Source organism: Lepidochelys kempii, chromosome 3 (genome assembly GCF_965140285.1).
Source record: "Lepidochelys kempii isolate rLepKem1 chromosome 3, rLepKem1.hap1, whole genome shotgun sequence".
In the NCBI taxonomy this organism is placed as follows: domain Eukaryota; kingdom Metazoa; phylum Chordata; order Testudines; family Cheloniidae; genus Lepidochelys; species Lepidochelys kempii.
This window is the reverse complement of record NC_136382.1, coordinates 123,387,026-123,409,152: the sequence shown is the minus strand read 5'-3', so window position 1 is coordinate 123,409,152 and position 22,127 is coordinate 123,387,026. Positions and strand designations below refer to the sequence as shown.

Here is a 22,127-nt window from a genome sequence, read left to right as displayed (position 1 = left end):
AACAGTGTGCCCTTGTTGCCAAGAAGGCCAATAGCATTTTGGGCTGTATAAGTAGGGGCATTGTCAGCAGATCGAGGGATGTGATCATTCCCCTCTATTCGACATTGGTGAGGCCTCGTCTGGAGTACTGTGTCCAGTTTTGGGCCCCACACTACAAGAAGGATGTGGAAAAATTGGAAAGCATCCAGCGGAGGGCAACAAAAATGATTAGGGGACTAAAACACATGACTTATGAAGAGAGGCTGAGGGAACTGGGATTGTTTAGTCTGCGGAAGAGAAGAATGAGAGGGGATTTGATAGCTGCTTTCGACTACCTGAAAGAGGGTTCCAAAGAGGATGGATCTAGACTGTCCTCAGTGGTACCAGAGGTCAGAAGGAGGAGTAATGGTCTCAAGTTGCAGTGTGGGAGGTTTAGGTTGGATATTAGGAAAAACTTTTTCGCTAGGAGGGTGGCGAAACACTGGAATGTGTTTACCTAGGGAGGTGGTGAAATCTCCTTCCTTAGAGGTTTTTAAGGTCAGGCTTGAGAAAGCCCTGGCTGGGACATTTTAGTGGGGGATTGGTCCTGCTTTGAGCAGGGGGTTGGACTAGATGACCTCCTGAGGTCCCTTTCAACCCTGATATTCTATGATTCTATGACTGACTGTAATGCAGAAGAGTGAGGAGGTGGGTTTGGGGGAGAGGTGGCAAAGGGGGAAACAGAGGCAAGGGGTGTGGAGGAGATTTGGACAAGGAGCCAAGAAAGGGATGTGTGGATGGGGAATGGGATGGGTGGACTGGGGTGACTGGGATAAAGGTGATTGGTGGGGGAAGGTACTGGAACAATGACAAGGACAGGCTGGAGCAGCCAAAATCATAAGGAGCTTGGCTTATGGGGGATGGGCAAAAGGGTCTGTAACTACTAGAACACAAACTCCTCAGACCCTGGAACAGAACCCAGAAGCTCTGTGTCTCAGTATTTCTTCTTCATAGCTGTAAAATCCACTGGCAAGGCGTGTACTTCATCTCCCTCTAGTGCTGGCCCATGTAGAAGATGGCAATCTACTACTGCTGTCACCTCCTTGGTTAGCTCAAATGGCAGAGGTCTGGGTTGGAGCTAAAGGTTTTATCGCTGCTGAAGGACCATGTACAAGTCAATATGATAGAATATTTTTTGGGGGGGTCAGTTTGCTTTTAAACAAAGGAGTCTCGTTGGAGTCAGTTTTTGAAGTTTTTTTGTTGAAGAATTGCCACTTTTAGGTCTGTAATCGAGTGACCAGAGAGATTGAAGTGTTCTCCAACTGGTTTTTGAATAACAATTTTATTTGAGCATAAGCTTTTGTGAGCTACAGCTCACTTCATTGGATGCATGCAGTGGAAAATACAGTGGGGAGATTTATATACACAGAGAACATGAAAAAATGGGTGTTACCGTACACACTATAACAAGAGTGATCAGGTATGGTGAGCTATTATGAGCAGGAGAGTGGGTGGAAGGGAACCTTTTGTAGTGATAATCAAGGTGGGCCATTTCCAGCAGTTGACAAGAAGGTGTGAGGATCAGTGTGAGCGGGGGGAGAAATAAACATGGGGAAATAGTTTTACTTTGTGTCATGACACATCCACTCCCAGTCTTTATTCAAGCCTAAGTTAATTGTATCCAGTTTGCAAATTAATTCCAATTCAGCAGACTTTCGTTGGAGTCTGTTTCTGAAGTTTTTTTGTTGAAGAATTGCCACTTTTAGGTCTGTAATCGAGTGACCAAAGAGATTGAAGTGTTCTCCGACTGGTTTTTGAATGTTCTAATTCTTGACATCTGATTTGTGTCCATTTATTCTTTTACGTAGAGACTGTCCAGTTTGACCAATATACATGGCAGAGGGGCATTGCTAGCACATGACGGCATATATCAGATTGGTGGATGTGCAGGTGAACGAGCCTCTGATAGTGTGGCTGATGTTATTAGGCCCTATGATGGTGTCCCCTGAATAGATATGTGGACACAGTTGGCAACGGGCTTTGTTGCAAGGATAGGTTCCTGGGTTAGTGTTTTTGTTGTGTGGTTGCTGGTGAGCATTTGCTTCAGGTTGCGGGGCTGTCTGTAAGCAAGGATGACCATCCCACCATCAATCTCAGCCTGGACCAGTCTACACAAGAGATCCACTTCCTGGGCACTACGGTGCTAATAAGCAATGGTCACATAAACACCACCATTCTATACTGGAAGCGTACTGACCGCTATGCTTATCTACATGCTTCCAGCTTTCATCCAGACCACACCACAAGATCCATTGTCTACAGCCAAGCTCTACAATACAACCGGATTTGCTGCAACCCCTCAGACAGAGACAAACACCTACAAGATCTCTGTTAAGCATTCTTACAACTACAATACCCACCTGCTGAAGTGAAGAAACAGATTGATAAGCCAGAAGAGTACCCAGAAGTTACCTACTACAGGACAGGCCCAACAAAGAAAATAACAGAACACCACTAGCCATCACCTTCAGCCCTCAACTAAAACCTCTGCAATGAATCATCAAGGATCTACAACCTATCCTGAAGGAAGACCCGTCACTCTCACAGATCTTGGGAGGCAGGCCAGTCCTTGCTTACAGACAGCCCCTCAACCTGAAGCAAATGCTCACCAGCAACCACACAACAAAAACACTAACCCAGGAACCTATCCTTGCAACAAAGCCCATTGCCAACTGTGTCCACATATCTATTCAGGGGATACCATCATAGGGCCTAATCACATCAGCCACACCATCAGGGGCTCATTCACCTGCGCATCTACCAATGTGATATATGCCATCATGTGCCAGCAATGCCCCTCTGCCATGTACATTGGTCAAACTGGACAGTCTCTACGTAAAAGAATAAATGGACACAAATCAGATGTCAAGAATTAGAACATTCAAAAACCAGTCGGAGAACACTTCAATCTCTTTGGTCACTCGATTACAGACCTAAAAGTGGCAATTCTTCAACAAAAAAAACTTGAAAAACAGACTCCAATGAGAGACTGCTGAATTGGAATTAATTTGCAAACTGGATACAATTAACTTAGGCTTAAATAAAGAGTGGGAGTGGATGTGTCATGACACAAAGTAAAACTATTTCCCCCTGTTTATTCCCCCCCCCCCCACAACTGTTCCTCACACATTCTTGTCAACTGCTGGAAATGGCCCACCTTGATTATCACTACAAAAGGTTTTTCCCACCCCTCGCTCTCCTGCTGGTAATAGCTCACCTTAAGTGATCACTCTTAGATTCATAGATATTAAGGTCAGAAGGGACCATTATGATCATCTAGTCTGACCTCCTGTACAATGCAGGCCACAGAATCTCACCCACCCACTCCTACGATAAACCTCTCACCTATCTCTGAGCTATTGAAGTCCTCAAATCATGGTTTAAAGATTTCAAGGAGCAGAGAATCCTCCAGCAAGTGACCCGTGCCCCATGCTACAGAGGAAGGCGAAAAACCTCCAGGGCCTCTTCCAATCTGCACTGGAGGAAAATTCCTTCCCGACCCTGAATATGATGATTAGTTGAACCGTGAGCATATGGGCAAGATTCACCAGCCAGATACCCAGGAAAGAATTATCTGTAGTAACTCAGATTCCACCCCATCTAACATCCCATCACAGGCCACTGGGCCTATTTACCATAAATATTTAAAGATCAATTAATTACCAAAATCATGTTATCCCATCATACCATCTCCTCCATAAACTTATCGAGTTTAATCTTAAAGCCAGATAGGTCATTTGCCCCCATTGCTTCCCATGGAAGGCTATTCCAAAACTTCACTCCTCTGATGGTTGGAAACCTTCGTCTAATTTCAAGTCTAAACTTCCCGATGACCAGTTTATATCCATTTGTTCTTGTGTCCACATTGGTAACTGAGTTTAAATAATTCCTCTCCCTCCCTGGTATTTATCCCTCTGATATATTTATAGAGAGCAATCATATCTCCCCTCAACCTTCTTTTGATTAGGCTAAACAAGCCAAGCTCCCTGAGTCTCCTTTCATAAGACAGGTTTTACATTGCTCGGATCATCCTAGTAGCCCTTCTCTGTACCTGTTCCAGTTTGAATTCATCCTTCTTAAACATGGGAGACCAGAACTGCACACAGTATTCCAGATGAGGTCTCACCAGTGCCTTGTATAACGGTACTAAAACCTCCTAATCTCTACTGGAAATACCTCGCTCGATGCATCCCAAGACCGCATTAGCTTTTTTCATGACTATATCACATTGGCGGCTCATAGTCATCCTGTGATCAACCAATACTCCAAGGTCCTTCTCCTCCTCCGTTACTTCTAATTGATGCATCCCCAGCTTATAACTAAAATTCTTGTTATTAATCCCTGAATGCATGACCTTACACTTCTCACTATTAAATTTCATCCTATTACTATTACTCCAGTTTACAAGGTCATCCAGATCTTCCTGTATGATATCCCGGTCCTTCTCTAAATTGGCAATATCTCCCAGCTTTGTATCATCCGCAAACTTTATTAGCACACTTCCACTTTTTGTGCGGAGGTCAGTAATAAAAAGATTAAATAAGATTGGTCCCCAAACCGATCCCTGAGGAACTCTATTGGTAACCTCCCTCCAGCCTGACAGTTCACCTTTCAGTAGGACCCGCTGTAGTCTCCCTGTTAACCAATTCCTTATCCACCTTTCAATTTTCATATTGATCCCCGTCTTTTCCAATTTAACTAATAATTCCCCATGTGGCACAGTCTCAAACGCCTTACTGAAATCTAAGTAAATTAGATCCACTGCGTTTCCTTTGTCTAAAAAATCTGTTACTTTCTCAAAGAAGGAGATCAGGTTGGTTTGGCACAATCTACCTTTTGTAAAACCATGTTGTATATTGTCCCATTTACCATTGACCTCAATGTCCTTAACTACTTTCTCCTTCAAAATTTTTTTCCAAGACCTTGCATACTACAGATGTCAAACTAACAGGCCTGTAGTTACCCGGATCACTTTTTTTTCTTCCTTTCTTAAAAATAGGAACTATGTTAGCAATTCTCCAATCATACGGTACCACCCCTGAGTTTACAAATTCATTAAAAATTCTTGCTAATGGGCTTGCAATTTCATGTGCCAATTCCTTTAATATTCTTGGATGAAGATTATCTGGGCCCCCCGATTGAGTCCCATTCAGCTGTTCAAGTTTTGCTTCTACCTCCGATATGGTAATATCTACCTCCATATTCTCATTCCCATTTGTCATGCTACCATTATCCCTAAGATCCTCATTAGCCTTATTAAAGACTGTTACAGTGTGTATGGTAACACCCATTGGTCCCCATGTTCATGTTCATGTCCCCATGTTCATGTTCTCTGTGTATATAAATCTCCCCACTGTATTTTCCACTGCATGCATCCGATGAAGTGAGCTGTAGCTCACGAAAGCTTATGCTCAGATACATTTGTTAGTCTCTAAGGTGCCACAAGTACTCCTTTTCTTTTTGCGGATACAGACTAACACGGCTGCTACTCTGAAATCTGTGTATATAAAATCTCCCCACTGTATTTTCCACTGCATGCATCCGATGAAGTGAGCTGTAGCTCACGAAAGCTTATGCTCAAATAAATTGGTTAGTCTCTAAGGTGCCACAGGTACTCCTTTTCATATTTCTTTAATATTTTATGCGTCTTTTGTTTGTTATAAAATTAAATGCATTTTGTACTTCATAAGGGCATTTAAACTGAGTTTCTCAACTGCTTATTGCCATTCTTCTGCCTAAAGGATGTTTCAGCTTAGCGTAGAGTTTAGGTTAATTATGAGCAGTCTATTAACAAGACTTACTATACAATATTCCTGGGTCATCAGTTTTCTTCCTGCACCCCACAGAGACATCTGTTTCAAAGTTCACATTTCTGACAGCTTATGTGAACTGCTGTACAGTCCTCATCATTTCATGTCTTACAGCAGAGACCCTATGGATCTGAACATCTGGGATTGGGGGGAACTTGTCAGTGGAAATTTTTATGAAATATGTTCATAATGTAAACAGTATCCTTTTGGTCTCATTTCCACTGATTATTCTATTCTATAGATAGCTGATGAGCTCCTGGTTTTTTAATAACTCTTTCCTACAAACTGAAAAATATAATTAAATAAATTATTATATTCTTAATTGCAAACAAATGTTGGCCAAAAAAAAGATTATTTTTTTTTAGGCTTTACATTAGCACTGGCAGATGAGTTGTTAATGTGACTGCAGTCTCCTCAGTCATAAGTTTATTAGTACATTCTAGTAGTGCATTTATGGGTCTCTTCTGAAATAATTTTGGGCTTGATTATAATAAGGCCCCTTGACAACTCTTGGCTGTAGGTTGGCAATTTGATTCCAGAGCCAAAAGTTTTGAAAGGGGATTTTTTCGTTTTGTTTTTCCTTCGTGGGGCTCAGTTTCCAATCTCCCTTACTTCATTAATGCCCTCATGCTCATTTATGGAAAGTGGCCCAAACTATCTATAATAAAATTCTAGGAATATCACTCTGAAGATTAAAATGTCTGAGTACTGCGAAGCAACTGAAACTGCTACAAACATGGTTAAGAGCTCTTTTTTGTTCAGAATATCACCACGTTCAGTCATGTCTTGGTTCAGGTTCAGTTGTGGTCTATTACCATCCATTTTAAAAATTCTCAGCCATTTTGACTTTATGAATCACACATGTGTGGCATACAGCTATAGTAAGGTGTAGATCTATTCTATACCAAGAGTCCTATACCATTGTGATATCAGAGGTAACTCAGCTAAACACCACCCTTATTTGACTGCTTATTTGCATGCAACACATTTCTTTGGTTGTATGTGGGAGACTGTACCAATGGGAGGTAACTTGGTCCAATGCTGGTTCTTTAAAACCACCCACACAACACAACCAATGCACACAATAACCCCAAACATACACAGCCCCTCACAGCAGCACACACCCTTCATTTATCACCAGCAAAAATCAACACAAATCTTCCATGATTGTCACTCTGTGTGTCACTCTGAAGCCCTGAACATATGTTGAGTCAATGTGAAGTGATGGAAACAGATAGAGGCATGGTTGAGAGCTCTCTTTGTTCAGAATATCATCAGGTTCACTCATCAATGGGCAATGTCATAGCCAGATGGACTGGTGGAATATGACTTCATGAATTACATCCGTGCAACAGCACAGGCTTTCAGCTACTAGGTATACTATAAACGAATACTCCAAATTAATAGATGCTTTTTTAACACACTGACTGATATGTAGTAATCAATAGGAAAATAGTATAATGTACCAACCTGTTTTAAAAAAGAACCAAAAAGTAGAGGAAAAATAAAATTAACAAAATAAAATCAAAAGTAAAGAACCTCTTAAAAATCACCATCAGTGAAATTCTGCCCCATGCAGAGCTTGACTGATGCAGAATCCCTGTGCTTGCCTCTTACACAGATGGAAATTCATTCCTGGCATTAGCACCACTCTTAATGTGGGGGGAAGAAGCATATTGCCAAATCACCAGTGCTGCTGTTATGGGTAAAGCTTGCTCATTGTGATTCCATTGCTGGTATCATTTGATGACCATGGTTTTTAAACACAGCCATATATGTATATCCCTAATGAATGTTTTTGCTAAAAATTGTTGGTAGTTGGACTGGTGCCAAAATGGACTGTAATAGCCTTTCTTGTCTGAAGAGGAGCATTTAAAAACTTGCTTTGACTCCCAAATGTAAAGGAATTTGGTTTCATCCTATTCCCAATATCTTGACATGATAAAACTACCACATAATTTAGTCTTAATTAGTTGTACCCACCTCCTGAGTGACAAGGTTTACCATAACATACATGTGAAAGGTTGGGATTAAAATGAATTTACAGGGTGGTATAGAGAAGATTCATCATGGTTGTCTGAAATAAAATGTGTCTCAAGCTAGTGCTATGAAGCCCTGACTTCTTAAGTGGTAAATTTACTCAAAAACATTGAAGGAAAAGAAGTTCAGTTCTTATTTCCCTTGGACTACATGAAGAACAAAATGTAATCTTTTCTAAACCACAGTTTAAGTACATGTGGGATTTATTCTGTGGTATAGATCATTGCTTTTTTTTGTTTGTTTGTTTTAGGTATACTCAAAATTTTCGTTCACACATGTTTTGCACAACTTACTGATGTATACAGTAAATTGGATGCTTAAATATCATCCTGTAAACGTACTCTATGTAAGATCCTCCTAAACCACTGGAGTACACACAATATAATATAGTATAAACTCTGACATTGATTTTTCATGCAGAGCAGGGTGGGTTTTTTCAAGCTCTTGCAGTTTTGTTAATGCAGAATTACACAAACTTCAGAAAACTTACTGTAAATTCAGGCAGTTTGCATGAATTCACCACAGCTTGCAGCCGATGGCACAGCATAATGATAGTTTAAGTCTGCATTCATACAGGGAACAGTTACAATGACATAATGCATGAGGGAGAGCTCAGTGACACTAACTTGAAAAATGAATATTTCTTCCAGAGCCTGTCTGCTCTTATGCATTTCCAGAGTCTGACTTCCTGTGGTTATAACTCACTGTGCTGATTTCCCTTTTTTCCTTTTTTGGCTGTATCTAGAAGACAGATAAGTGATTTTATCTTCTATTCACTCAACAGTTGGAGGTGTTTTTCATATTTGAAGAAGTGCAAATGCTCTTTTGCCCCAGTCCTATGTAAAAGGTTTCCCCATTTTTGCAAAACTCCTAAGGATAGATAATTTCTGTTAAATTTTGGCACCTTATGTGATATACATGAGGTTCATGGAGGGGTAGGTATTAGTAACAATAAACTTTTCTTGCCTGTACCTCTCAAGATATAGTCTCAGTGGTACATAAGTGATAGCAGGAGTGAAGAGAGTGAAGAAAAATATGTGAGAACCAGTGTAAAATTTTTTCTATGTTATTAACAAGTCCTGACAAAGAGATGGCAATGCAGTGTTAATTAGGGGTACATAATTACCTGGGTCCTATGTCTGAAGGCAATAGCCTAATATATAGTATTCACTCCAGTAAGAGAGAAGAATGACCACAAAACTACCCACTTTAGAACTTCAATGCAGCACTAAATATCGTAACACTTTCTCAGTAATTTCCTCACATACCCACTCTCACACAGACATAAGCAAGCAACCAAAACCAAAGTATACTTAATAAAGCTGTTCCTACTACAGAATGGAAGTGCAGGTGGGGGAAAATATTACTGTTGCTTGTAGTGGGGTGGTCCCCCACTCCGGCCCTGAAGGGGTTAAAACAGCCCTGGAAAAGGGCTGCCCCGGGGGAGCTAATACACGAGGCTGATTGGGGAGGCAGCCACAACTGGGGCAAGGCCCCAGGCAGGCTGCAGCGGGCCCTATAAAAGGGTTGCTAGCTAGGAGCTCATGCAGGACTCTTCCTCTAGCTGCCTGGGAGCTGAGGGTGCAGGCAAATGAGCAGGGCTGGGAAAAGGTGAGAGGAGCAGGGGAGCACCTGCCTGGCAACTCCCCAGGCTGCATGCCTTGTCAAAGGCCAAACCAGGTACTGAGGTTGCAGAGGTGGCAGCCCAGGGGTTAGGCAAAGGCAGCAGTTCCAAACCCCCCTTTGCCAATGATGAATGGCTTATACGCTGCAGTCCGCCACAGTGAGCAGGGGCTAAATTGCCATAGATTGAGGTGAGGTGGGGTTAGAGGTTTGGGGGTTCCCAGGGGAGGGGAGACCCAGAGCTGTGGGGTTACTGCAGGGGGCAGAACCCTGCTATAGAGGGGTACCGGGGTCCGGGAGGGACATGTGGGCCAGTGGCAGACGAGACACTGGCCTGCAGAGGGCGCTTCACAGCGGCAGAGCTTATTTCCAGGACGACCGACAGGAGGCATTGCGCTGGTGAGTTATCAGCCCTGTTACCTTGCTTTTTTCAAATATTTGGGAAGTGATCAAATATCACTGTGATGGGGACTTTATAAATCCTTTGCAGATAGTCCACAGGAGCCTTCCTTATTGAAGGTTCTCAGAAGGCACCATCTATAACATAGTACAAATTAAGGATAACAGCATAGGGTGATGGTAAAAATGTGGTAGTTTCAAGTCTGGATTAACCATTAGGCTTAATAGCAGTGTGCATAGGGCTGTTGGCTTTGGGGATTGTGCAATTTGGCAGAATGTGCTCATCATGCACAGGCTGAAGAGCCTGCGGAGAAGAGATTGTGACAGCAGTTCTTGGGCAGCAGTCTGCTCCTTCAGGAGGGGGGAATACAGACCTCACACAGCCATTCCCCACCCTCTTCAAGCATAGATCCATACGTGCCAGGATGTGGAGGGACACTTCATCACCCCAGTTCTTGGAGCAAATTGGGCCCATCACCTCCTCTGCTGTTCCATTCTTCAGGAGGGCTTCAAGTAGAGTACAGCAGGAGGGTGTTTAGTTTTTCCCACTGGTTCTCAGGTAAGTAATGACTGCTTGTCTGAAAGAGAGTCCCAGCAATTCCATGGCAAACCTAGGGGATTGAACCCAAGAGACCTGACGACCTAATGGGAACAGTTTCACTGGAATACATGAAGAGCTTACATTAAACATACAGAGTAGGATTTTCACTCCTGGCCCCTGAACACTGGATAAAAGGATGCTAAAAGTCCTGGATCCAGCAGGGGAAGAGCTCCAGCTGGCAGAAGAATTTTGGAGAGAGTTCTGAGCTATCCTTTCAGGGGCTCCTCACAAGCCCTGGTGTAGGGGTTGTGCTGGGGGCATGAGAGCTATGGCGGCCTCTGGGAGGCTGCTATAGTTTAGACTGCCACCCAGGGCTGTCTAAATTATTCCGGGAGTTGCTCTAGTCCCCAGGGGCAGCCCAGAATTGGGAAGGTGCAAATTGGCTTAACTGAAGACATAGTTGCCTGTAATTCAGGACACATTTGCAAAAAGTTTTCTGATTTATATGGTTAAATTGGATGCTTAAAATATCACCTGTGTGTGTGTGTATATATATATGTTATGTATACATGTATCTTATGTAAATCCTTGTAAACCTCCACTTTATACATACCCTAAACAAGGTTACATTGATCTTTGGCTGCAACTGAGGACATAGTTGAGCCCATAGTTTTTGTATCGTGAAAACAAAGCAGAATAGTTTTGAGTAAAGTATGTGTGTGATGCTGTGTTTACCCATATAGGTGGTGAAATGGTTAATGCAGACCTGAGGCCAATTAAGATACCTGGTTGCACTTGGCCAGGCCCAATTAAGATGAGTCTCAGCTGGATGAGGATCTGGGTGGTGTCGATAAAGAGAGGAAGTAGAAGAGGTGTGGTGGGAGAGATGGGCAGAAACTTGTAGTTTCTCTCCAGGTAGTAGAGAACACAGGAGCTTTAGGAGGGAGTTTATTCCCTGGCTGTTATGGGAGAGGGGTAGGGGACTTTTGAAGCCCAACTGACAGGCACAATGTTTTGGGGGAAGTGTTTGGCATTGAGGATCCTGTCAAAGGGAAGATTCCAGGGAGGTGGCCCCTGACACTCGGTGTTCTGCAGAAGAGTGGAGAGTTGGGGAGGACCCAGGATGGTTTAAAAATACAAATCCAGGAAAGGGACTGAAGTTGCTTTTGTTGTAGTTTGCGTTTTGCTTTTGGAGCTTTGTTAAAATGCCACATAGAGAAGCTCTGAAGCTACTGCTCTGACAAGAGTGGAATAAAAGAGGAACCCTGGAGGGACAGAAGATGTCATATTGGTGACTTGTGTTGTGTGGAACACTGTCCATGTGAGACATTGATACCCCAGAAGGGGAGAGACTTTAAAGTGACCTGCGGAGGGCCAAGTCAGTAAGAGTGGCAATTGCAGTGAGTGCACTGTGTGTGTGTGTGTGTGTGTGTGTACGCATACACATATATTCCTCATTGTGTATAACGAGTCATGTAACATGCAACATACCACATGCGTCACTATGTGCACTCCAGTCACTTTTGCAAGTATTTAGGGACTTCAGTCACAGGACATGATTTGCAGTACAGCGCATTCCTTCCAGTTTGTACCTTTTGTTTCTTTGAGGAGGGTCTTAGGAGACAAGCTTTGTAACTGGGTTATTTTCATTATGTTGCTGCTCTACTTTCAACATGATCATTATAAAGCACTTTTTTTCTTCAATTTTTCTATCCCAACCATAAACGCTTTCTCTGAGCTAACACATGGCTCATAGGCTCTAAACCTAGGAGTGAATTCTCTATATTTTAGAACAGTCCTTTATTTTTATTATAATTATCATTTATTTTTTTAAAAAATTGTGGTTTACTCTATGGGTTTCTAGCTCCTAGTACATTGTATATCTTCTAAGGCTAATTGTGTTCTTTTGTTATTTGAAATAATACTTCCAAAATGCCTTTCAGTAGATATTGTAGTGTTTTGCAAATGTAGTTATGAGTGACAACGCATCTTTCTAGGAAGTATTTTAAAGAAATTTTCATAAATTGATAAACTGAAGGGATAGGGAGGTAAGTGACTTTCCCATAGTGACAAAGAAAGTCAAGTGTAGAGCTGGGAATATAATCCAGGATTCTTGACTGCCCATCCTTTGCTCTAACCTCTAGACAACACTTCCTACATCCCAGAGGTTGAAATATGAAATGGATAAGTTACTTCTGAAAATGTTCATAAGGAGATCTTTACACGTGACTAGAACAAAATAGCCACCACAGTATTGTAAGAAATAACCAAAAGAAAACAGAATACATCGTTCTAGTTGGCAGCTAGCTATTAGCTTTATTAGTTTGTCTGACAGCATTGTTTTTACTGCTCTGTTTTTATGACATGTGAGGGTTGTGACTTTCAAAATATAGTCACTGTTCTGTATTTGCATCTTCCTGTGATTTGCTTCTTAGTATTCTTCATGGTTTCATCTGTCTGATTGCAGGCATGTATTGGAATATTAATTCTCTATCTCCTTCCATTTGAATTAGGATGCATACTGAGGTATATATGAAGTCCATTTTGACAAATGTCATCTACTTGTACTCTGCAGGGAGTAGGTTGTAGGCTATTCTGTAGCCTGCTCTCATTCTCACTGTATATTTCTTCATCAAATTTACAGAATCAGAAGGAAGTTCTTTTGTCTCTCAACAGAAAGGATAGGGAATATCAGAGCTGATGATAGGCATAAGCAGCTTAAGCAATTCAAGGGGGCCCTGTAGTGAGGCGGTGTGGTGCCCCACCACCCCACTCAGGGACGACCCTCCCCACGACACCAAAGTGGGCGGAGCCAATGGATCCTGCGCTTGCCCCTCAGAGGTCAAGGCGCAGAACAGGAAGTAGAAATCCCAACCCTGGAGCTCAGTTGGGCAACAGCAGCTGGAGAGGCCAGACGTCCTTGGCCTGGTTCCGACTTGGGAGACCCTGGCAAGTTGCGGCCGACAAAAGGACTGGTGGGACCAGCTGAGGCCTGACACTGATCGACACCCAGAGGAGCGGCCAAGCCTACCCCTCGGCAGCTACCAAGAGGAGTGGCCAAGTCGACCCCTCACTGGCGACCCAGAGGAGCCCATGGTGCTGGAACCCTCCGAGGACACCACCCTGACCCAGGTACCCTAGGAGGGGGAGTCCGGAAGTAGCCCGGGGGCAGCCGACCCCAGTCTGGCTGCAGCACTTCCAGAGCCAATGTCAGTGTGTTGTGGCCGGGATCGCCACTGACACAGCAGTGGGTCTTTGACCGCTGCTAGGGCCCCGGGCTGGGACACAGTGGAGTGGGTGGGTCTGCGTCCCCCCTGCCACCCACCTCGCGGGTGGCAGTCTCCCTGTCCCCCGGTTGCTAAAGCCAGGGCCTGGGCTTATGTTGAACTATTTGCTCAGCCTCCGACTAAGGGCATGAGCACCTGACTGTTTGGTTGCTGCCCCACCCTGACCCGGGGCCTGGGCCTATACTGAACTGCTTGTGGGACGCAGCCTGAGGGTCTGGGCCATAGACTGGGTATTTCCCAACCCAGCTGAGAGTGTTGTGAGGCGGTGTGGTGCCCCACCACCCCGCCAAGGGACGAGCCCCGGTTGAGTTCCCTTACACATGGTGGAGAACGTGGGCACGAGCCCTTGACCCCTATGAGAAGGAGCCTGGGGCGGGGGGGGGGGTCGTTGTCCCCCGAAGAAGTCATGGATTTTATCCAGACTTTTTAAGCTCCTGACAGAGAGCTAGGAGCAACAGCAAGCGGCCCAGTTCCAGCAGCTCATCCAGCAACTGGGGATCCAGCAGCAGCAGATTTGGGACCTTGGGGTGCAGATTCAGGAGTTCCAGAGACAAGGCATACAGCAGCTGACAGTGGCACTGCCATGGCCCCCCGGAGCCCTAGCCGGAAGACACTGCCGGGGCACCCCGGCCCACTGTGCCGGTGCGACTAACCAAAATGGGACTGGAGGATGACCCTGAAGCCTTTTTGGTGACTTTTGAAAGGGGGGCACGCTACCAGTGGGCCACCCTCCTGGGCCCATATCTGACCGGGACTGCCCAAGATGTGTACCGGGGGCTATCCATGGAGGACGCGTGGGATTACACCCAGGTAAAGGCGGCAATTCTAGAAGCCTTAGATGTCAGCCTGGAAACCTTCCAGCAGCGGTTCCAGAATCTGACCTACACCGCGGGTGCTTGACCGGTTGGTGGCCGAGGAGCTGAGGGAGGCATGCAAGCGGTGGCTACAACCCGAGAGGCGAACCCCAGATGAACTCACTGTGCAAGTCATCCTGGAACAGTTCGTCCACATCCTCTCACCACGAGGAAGGGCCTGGGTCCTCAGCCATCGGCCTGCAACGCTAACTGCCGCCATCACCCTAATGGAAGATTTCCTTGCGGGCTGAAGCCCCAGTGGGACCGGCTATTCGAGCCCACCCATGAGGGCCCGACTGCCCCAACCTAGAGGGAAAGGGAGCGCCCGGGTCGAGCTGCGAAACTCTTTGCAGGGCCAGGAGCCCCGGTATCAATGTCCCGAGGGGCCGGTTCGACCAGCCCCTCAGGCCCCTGAGACAGTGGTCAGAAGGACCAATCGAAGCCCTCAAGGAGCCCCGAGTGAACATCTGCCCAGCCCAGACTACCAGAGCTCGGGCCCTGTTTCTTCTGTGGGAAATGTGGACACTTGCAACGTGACTGCACTGAGATGGACTGCTGTTTCGGGCATGTTTGCACGGGGGAAAACCGCACCTGAGGGCCACAGGCCACCAAGATTACAGTGCTAGTAGTTGTCAAGGATTGCCTGACCCTGGCCCTGATTGACTCAGGCTGCGGTCAGACCCTCATCCACCAAAGCTTAGGCCTCTTAGCAGACCTCCTCTTGGGGACCACCAAGTTGCAGCGTATTCATGACGATGTATGGCCCTAAGCCAGTGCCTGAGTCTGGCTAACAGTTGATGGGGTCATGCGGCTGATGGTGGTTGGCCTGGCCCCGCGACTAGCCTACCCCATGATCCTAGGACATGATCCCAGGGGTCCTTTGTTTGATGCCGTGGAAGGCCCGGAAATCACTCCAGCACTGGAAAGCTGCCTTGAGACCCACACAGAGGAGGGGGTGGAAGGGACCCCAATGGACAGAGAGGAGAGCCCGAGGACCCGGCGCTGACGTCTGCTGATGAATCTCGGGTTAGCATCGACTTCTGCTGGGACCAACGGGAAGACCCTATCCTTAGTCGAGCGTATGAGCAGATAGCGGCCATTGATGGGACCCTGATGGATCCATGCTGAGCAAAGGTGTAGCCCCACTTTGAGTTACGCCGTGACCATCTCTATCGGGTGGAACAAGATCCCCACACTGGAGAGGTCCAGACCGAACTGCTAGTGCTGCGATGTCACCGATGAGCAGTAATGAAACTCTCCCTCGACATTCCAGCAGCAGGGCACTTGGGACAGGAAAAGACCCTCGCCCGAATTTTGACACAGTTCTTCTGGCCCGGGATGCACCAGGAGGTGAGGAACTATTATAATTCCTCTCCAGAATGTCAGCTGGCTGCTCCCTCACGGACGCCTCAGGCCCCACTGATTCCCATGCCCATCATAGAAACACCATTTGAGCGAGTGGCCATGGACTTGGTGGGCCCCCTCCTGAAGAGTATGGCTGGGTTCCAGTACGTGCTGGTCATCGTGGATTACGCCACCCATTTCCCCGAAGCCGTCACGCTATGGAGCATCACCACCAGAACCACCACCACCTCTATCTACCACCCGCAAACCGACGGCTTGGTGGAATGGTTCAACTGTACCCTCAAAGACATGCTACGTAAATTTGCTCCAGAGGACCTACACCACTGGGACCAGCTGCTCCCACCTTTGCTTCTGGCCATCAGTGAAGTACCCCAATCCTCCACAAAATTTTCCCCTTTCAAGCTATTGTATGGAAGTTGCCCAAGGGGGCTACTGGACCTCATGAGGGAGACATGGGAGCAAGCCCCGTCACCAACCTAGGGCCTTTTGAAGTACATCCTCCAGCTTCAAGAACACCTCGCTCAGATGGGAGCTCTAGCTTGGTAGAACTTGAAGGCAGCTCAGGAATCTCAGACCCAAACATACAACCGGGAGACCTGGGTCCGCAATTTCAAACCCGGCGATCAGGTCCTGTTCCTCCTGCCCTCCAGTGAATCAAAACTATTGGCCTGTTGGCAGAGGCCATATGAGGTGGTCCGAAAGGTTAGACTGGGCACCTATGAGATTAACCAGCCTGACTGGCGTAAGAAAACTCAGCCGTACCATGTTAACCTCCTGAAGCCCTGGCGAGAACGAGAGGGCCTTCTAATTAACCCCTGCCCCCTGGAGTCCTAATTGGGCCCCCGAGTACCCTTGACCGAGGACTCCTCAGCACCCCAGCTTGGAGAAATCTTGACCGAGGAGCAATGTAAGCAGACCTAGTGCCTCTTGCAGGCGTTCCCCAGAACTTTCACCGCCCAGCTGGGCCGCACGACCCTCGTTCACCACACCATTCAGACGGAGCCTGGAGTGGTGATCCGGGAATCGAATAGGCCCTTGCCACACTGCATGCGGCAAGTTGTCGAGGAGGAAGTTCAAGCTATGCTAGACTTGGGGGTCCTTGAACCATCGCAAAGCGAGTGGCGCAACCCAGTGGTGCTGGTACCCAAACCTGATGGCATGCAGTGGTTCTGTATTGACTTCTGACACGTCAGTGCCATTTCAAAATTCGACGCGTACCCGATGCCTCGGGTTGACGAACTGCTGGGCTGCTTAGGAGAGGCTCGCTCTCTCACCACCCTTGATCTGAGCAAAGGATACTGGCAGATCCCACTTGACCCTGCATCCGGGTAAAAGACCGCATTTGCCACCTCCACGGGCCTGTATCAGTTCACTCAAATGCCCTTCGGTCTCCATGGGGCCTTGGCAACGTTTCAAGGGCTGATGGACTGCCTCCTTCAACCCCGCTGAAAGTACGCTACCACGTACCCGGACGATGTCGTTATTTTACAGCTGCCATTGGGAGAACCACCTGGAACGGGTAGCGGCGGTTCTGAGGTCCCTGCGGGCAGCAGGATTAACCGCCAATCCAAAAAAATGCCGCATTGGATGGCAAGAGACCACCTATCTAGGGTACACTATCGAGAGGGGACAGGTGAGACCCCTCGTGGGAAAAGTTCAGGCCCTGGCGGCCTGCCTACCACCCACCACAAAGTGCTAAGTGCACCAGTTCCTGGGACTTGTGGGCTACTACCGGCAGTTTATTCCCAGCTTCGTATCGATCACAGCCCATTTAACAGGGTTTTTGACCAAAGACAGCCCCCGACATATAGTGTGGACCTCAGAGTGCGCGGACGCCTTCCAGGCACTCAAAGACAGTCTCTGCTATGAGACTGTCCTATACAGCCCCGACCTTAACCGAGAGTTCATCCTCCAGATGGACACCTCGCAGGTAGGACTTGGGGCTGTTCTGTCCCAGGAAGTGGATGGAGAAGAACACTCAATCTTATACCTCAGTCGGAAATTGTTTCCACGAGAGCGGAACTATGCGGTGATAGAGAAGGAGGCCCTGGCAGTGAAATGGGCCTGTGATGCGTTGCGATACTACCTCTGTGGGGCCCCGTTCATGCTGGTCACGGCCATGCCGCGCTTCAGTGGTTGGCCAAAATGAAAAATAATAATATGATACTAACGCGTTGGTACCTAGCACTGCAGCCCTATGCTTTTACTGTCCGCCATAGGGCAGGTAAGGACCACGCGAATGCAGATTTCTTGTCCCATGTGGAAGAGTTGGAAGGGTCTGGCCCCGAAGAACGGGAGCCAGACTTGAGGGTGTGTGTGTAGTGAGGCAGTGTGGTGCCCTACCATCCCGCCGAGGGACGAAACCCCAGACACCAAAGTGGGTGGAGCCAATGGATCCTGCGCCCGCCCCTCAGAGGTCAAGGCGTAGGACAGGAAGTAGAAAAGTCCAACCCTTGAGCTCAGTTGGGCAACAGCAGCTGGAGAGGCCAGACGTCCTTGGCCTGGCTCCGACTTGGGAGACCCCGGCAAGCCGCGGCCGACCCGAGGACTGGCTGGACTGGCCGAGGCCTGACGCTGATCGACGCCCCAAGGAGCGGCTGTGTCTACCCCTTGGCAGCTGCCCTGAGGAGCGGCCGAGCCTACCCCACACTGGTGAACCAGAGGAGCCCATGGTGCTGGAGCCCTCCGAGGACACCACCCTGACCCAGGTACCCTAGGAGGGGGAGTCCGGAAGTAGCCTGGGGGCAGCCGACCCCAGTATGTCTGCAGCACTGCCAGAGCCAACATCAGTGTGTTGCAGCCAGAATCGCCACTGACACAGCAGCAGGTCTTTGACCACTGCTAGGGCCCCGGGCTGGGACACAGTGGAGTGGGTGGGTCTGCGTCCCCCCTGCCACCCACCTCGCGGGTGGCAGTCTCCCTGTCCCCCGGTTGCTAAAGCCAGGGCCTGGGCTTATGTTGAACTATTTGCTCAGCCTCCGACTAAGGGCATGAGCACCTGACTGTTTCTTTGCTGCCCCACCCTGACCCGGGGCCTGGGCTTATATCGAACTGCTTGCGGGACCTAGCCTGAGGGTCTGGGCCATAGACTGGGTATTCCCCCACCCAGCCGAGAGTGTAGTGAGGTAGTGTGGTGCCCCACCACTCCGCTGAGGGAGGAGCCCCGGCTGAGGTCCCTTACAGGCCTCCTTTTAATTATTAATATGTGTTGTGTGGAGGGGGGCACAAAATATTCCTGTTTATGGCCCCCAGTGGGCTAGCACCACCTCTGAGGAGTATCAAGAACTTGTAAAGCCATTAAACCTATATACTAGATTTTGCACACTTTTGTCTGTGAGGACATAGTTTATGATTGTTGGCAGTGCTTGCAATAAAGCAAACAGAGATAAAAATAGTATTAAATTCTGTGCCAGAGAAATAAGGATGCTTTAAAAAAAAAAAGCGCAAGACTCTATGTCTAAAGCCATTTCATGTGTTTTAGAGCTCGCCATTTTTATTGCTCAATATTTCTTTTTGCTTGTGGACAAATGCAAGGTATATTACTAGTGGGTGAATCACTTTTACCAAAAGTTTTCTTTCTGTTCTGTATTTTCTATGCCCTTAATCTCCCTGCTTTGAACACTGGGCGGTCAATATTCCTTTACTTCTATAAATAGAGTGACCACAATACTTCATGGTACTGGGGAAGTGAAGTAGTAAAGCAAGTAGAAACTCACAGGACTGAATTAAAATAAAAAAATCCAAATTGTTTCACTAAAACTAAAAAATCAGTGAATTACTGCAAAGATTGAACTACATATAAAAGAAACAAGGTTTAAAATAAGTTGAGGCCCCAGTGCAGCAATATATGTAAGCGCAAGCATAACTCTGAACATGCAACTAGTTCCACTGGGCTATTCACATGCTTACAGTTAAGTTTGTGCTTAAGTACCTTGCTGAATTGGGGCCAGAGAAGGGGCGGGAAGACAGAAAGGCAAAAGCTCATCCAAAAAGGGGCCTACGGATCTAATTCCAACCTTATGGAACATTATGGGACCATGATTTAGCCCCCAGTAACTGTTGACAATATGTCAGTATAAACACATGCCAGTGTGTAAATTTAACACCCCCCCACAAAAAATAAACCTCTGAAATCAAACCCTATCAAAACAAAACACTACACCAGTGGTTCTCAAACTGTGGGTCAGGACACCAAAGTGGGTCGCCACCCTGTTTTAATAGGGTTGCCAGGACTGGCATTAGATTTGTTGGGACCAAAGCCCAGCTCCACTGCCCAGAGCCAAAACCCAAGGACTTCAGCCCTGGGTGGTGGGGCTCAGGTTACAGGCTCCCCCGCCTGGGGCTAAAGCCCTTGGGCTTGGACTTGAGCTTTGCCCCCATCCCCCTCTGCCCAGGGTGGTGGCAGTCCGGCTTTGGCTTTGCGCCCCCACCCACACCCCACTTGGGGCAGCGGGGATCAGGCAGGCTCAGGTTTTGGTCCCGCCTCCTGGGGTCGTGTAATTTTGTTGTCAGAAGGGGGTCACGGTGCGATGAAGTTTGACAACCCCTGCACTACACTATTGTGAAGGGACATGTTCTCGACATTGGCAAATATAGGGTTAAGAGGGAGCCTGAGGGCCCAATTAGTCCAGTCTGTGGCAGCAGGAGGGGAGATGCTAATTGACAATTAGACCCAGCTGTAGAGAACCAGAGGGGGTGGTTCTGGTAAAGGAAGGGCTGCAGGGCCCAGGAGGAGATCTGAGAAAGCAGAGCTGTAGTAGGGAGCTTGTACCCTGGTCCTGAAAGGAGACCGCAGCAGGGGCAAAGTGTCTCTAGGCAGCAGCCAGAGAAGCTTGGGGATACCCTGAGAAAGCTCCTTAGCAACAGGCTAAGAAAAGCTGCACAGAGACAAGACTGGAGGGCGCAACTCCAGGATAGACACTTTCATGCAGGTAAAAGTAGGAAACAGCCAGGGAACCAGCGAGGGATCATGAAAAACAGACTCTTGCTGCTTATTACAAGTTCTCTGGGCAGGAGCCTGGAGCAGAGAACAGGCCTGGGGTCCCTACCGGGCACTCACAGGAAGGGCAGTGTAAGTCTCAGGAGGAAAGGGGCAAGGACTGTTAAGCCCAGATCAGGACTGAAGACCTGCTATGTGGGCACTAAGCCTTTGGGTGTTTGGTTGGACTTAATGGTTACTCTAGAAGCAGTGAGGCTCTAAGCTCAGTAAGGCTGAGTTGCAAGAAGGAACCAAATACTGAGTGGCCCAAGGAGCTGCCCCCCGAGGGCAATGGACTAAAGGTGGCTGCTGTGCCATGACCACCCAGGAGAGGGCACACCAGCCAGTGATGGATCCCTCTACACTCAAGATTCCCAGATTTTTTTTTAGTTGTGTGGCCTCCCCCTGCTTCTTCATGGGAGTCATAGTGCTCCCTTGTGATTCCTGTCCATCTGGGGCAGAAAGTGACTCAATGAGCAGTGTGGACGGCTCCCTCCTGGCACGGTGGCAGGACCTGGCTGGCACAATTTCATGAGGAGCCCATGGCAGCATGTAGTGGACCAGGGCTCCTTCCCCTTCCCTCCTCACTGTCCAGAGGCTTTCATTCTCACGGGGTCCAGTGGGTTTAAAATATGAAGGACTGTGGCAGGCTGGGTGTACAGGGCAGTTTCCCCGTTCCCTGACTGCTGCAGACTCCCTGTGTGCCCTCCCTGCAGCTGCCCTGCCTAGCCAGGCCACCTCACTGGCTGCAGCCCCATGGCCCACCTTCCACACCCCTGATGATCTCATTGTGTCCCCCCCACCTCCCGAGGGATGAGCCCCACAAACCAGCATTCAACACTATACCCACAATCTTCCTTTTCAGGAGAGGATGAAAGGGAACAACTCACACAACAGATGTTAGTCATGTTGCTTAATGGACTGCTGAAAGGTACTCCAATACTGGGCTGATGAGGGTGAGATAAGAAGCTGTATAGAATAAAACTAGTCTAGAGTAACTTAACTGAAATACAGTGGTTAATGTAAAATGTGTTCTTAGTTGGGGAGCTGGAGCTTCTTGTTAGTTTCCACTGTATGCATCCGATGAAGTGAGCTGTAGCTCATGAAAGCTCATGCTCAAATAAATTGGTTAGTCTCTAAGGTGCCACAAGTACTCATTTTCTTTTTTTGCGAATACAGACTAACACGGCTGTTACTCTGATACTGGTAATG

General features: G+C 47.3%; 1 protein-coding gene across 2 annotated transcripts in view; it reads left to right on the top strand.

The window, feature by feature from the left end:
- The window catches only part of PRKN (parkin RBR E3 ubiquitin protein ligase), a 1,259,306-nt gene that overhangs the window by 677,923 nt on the left and 559,256 nt on the right, over window positions 1-22,127 (top strand). The gene's annotated exons all lie outside the window — the stretch shown is intronic.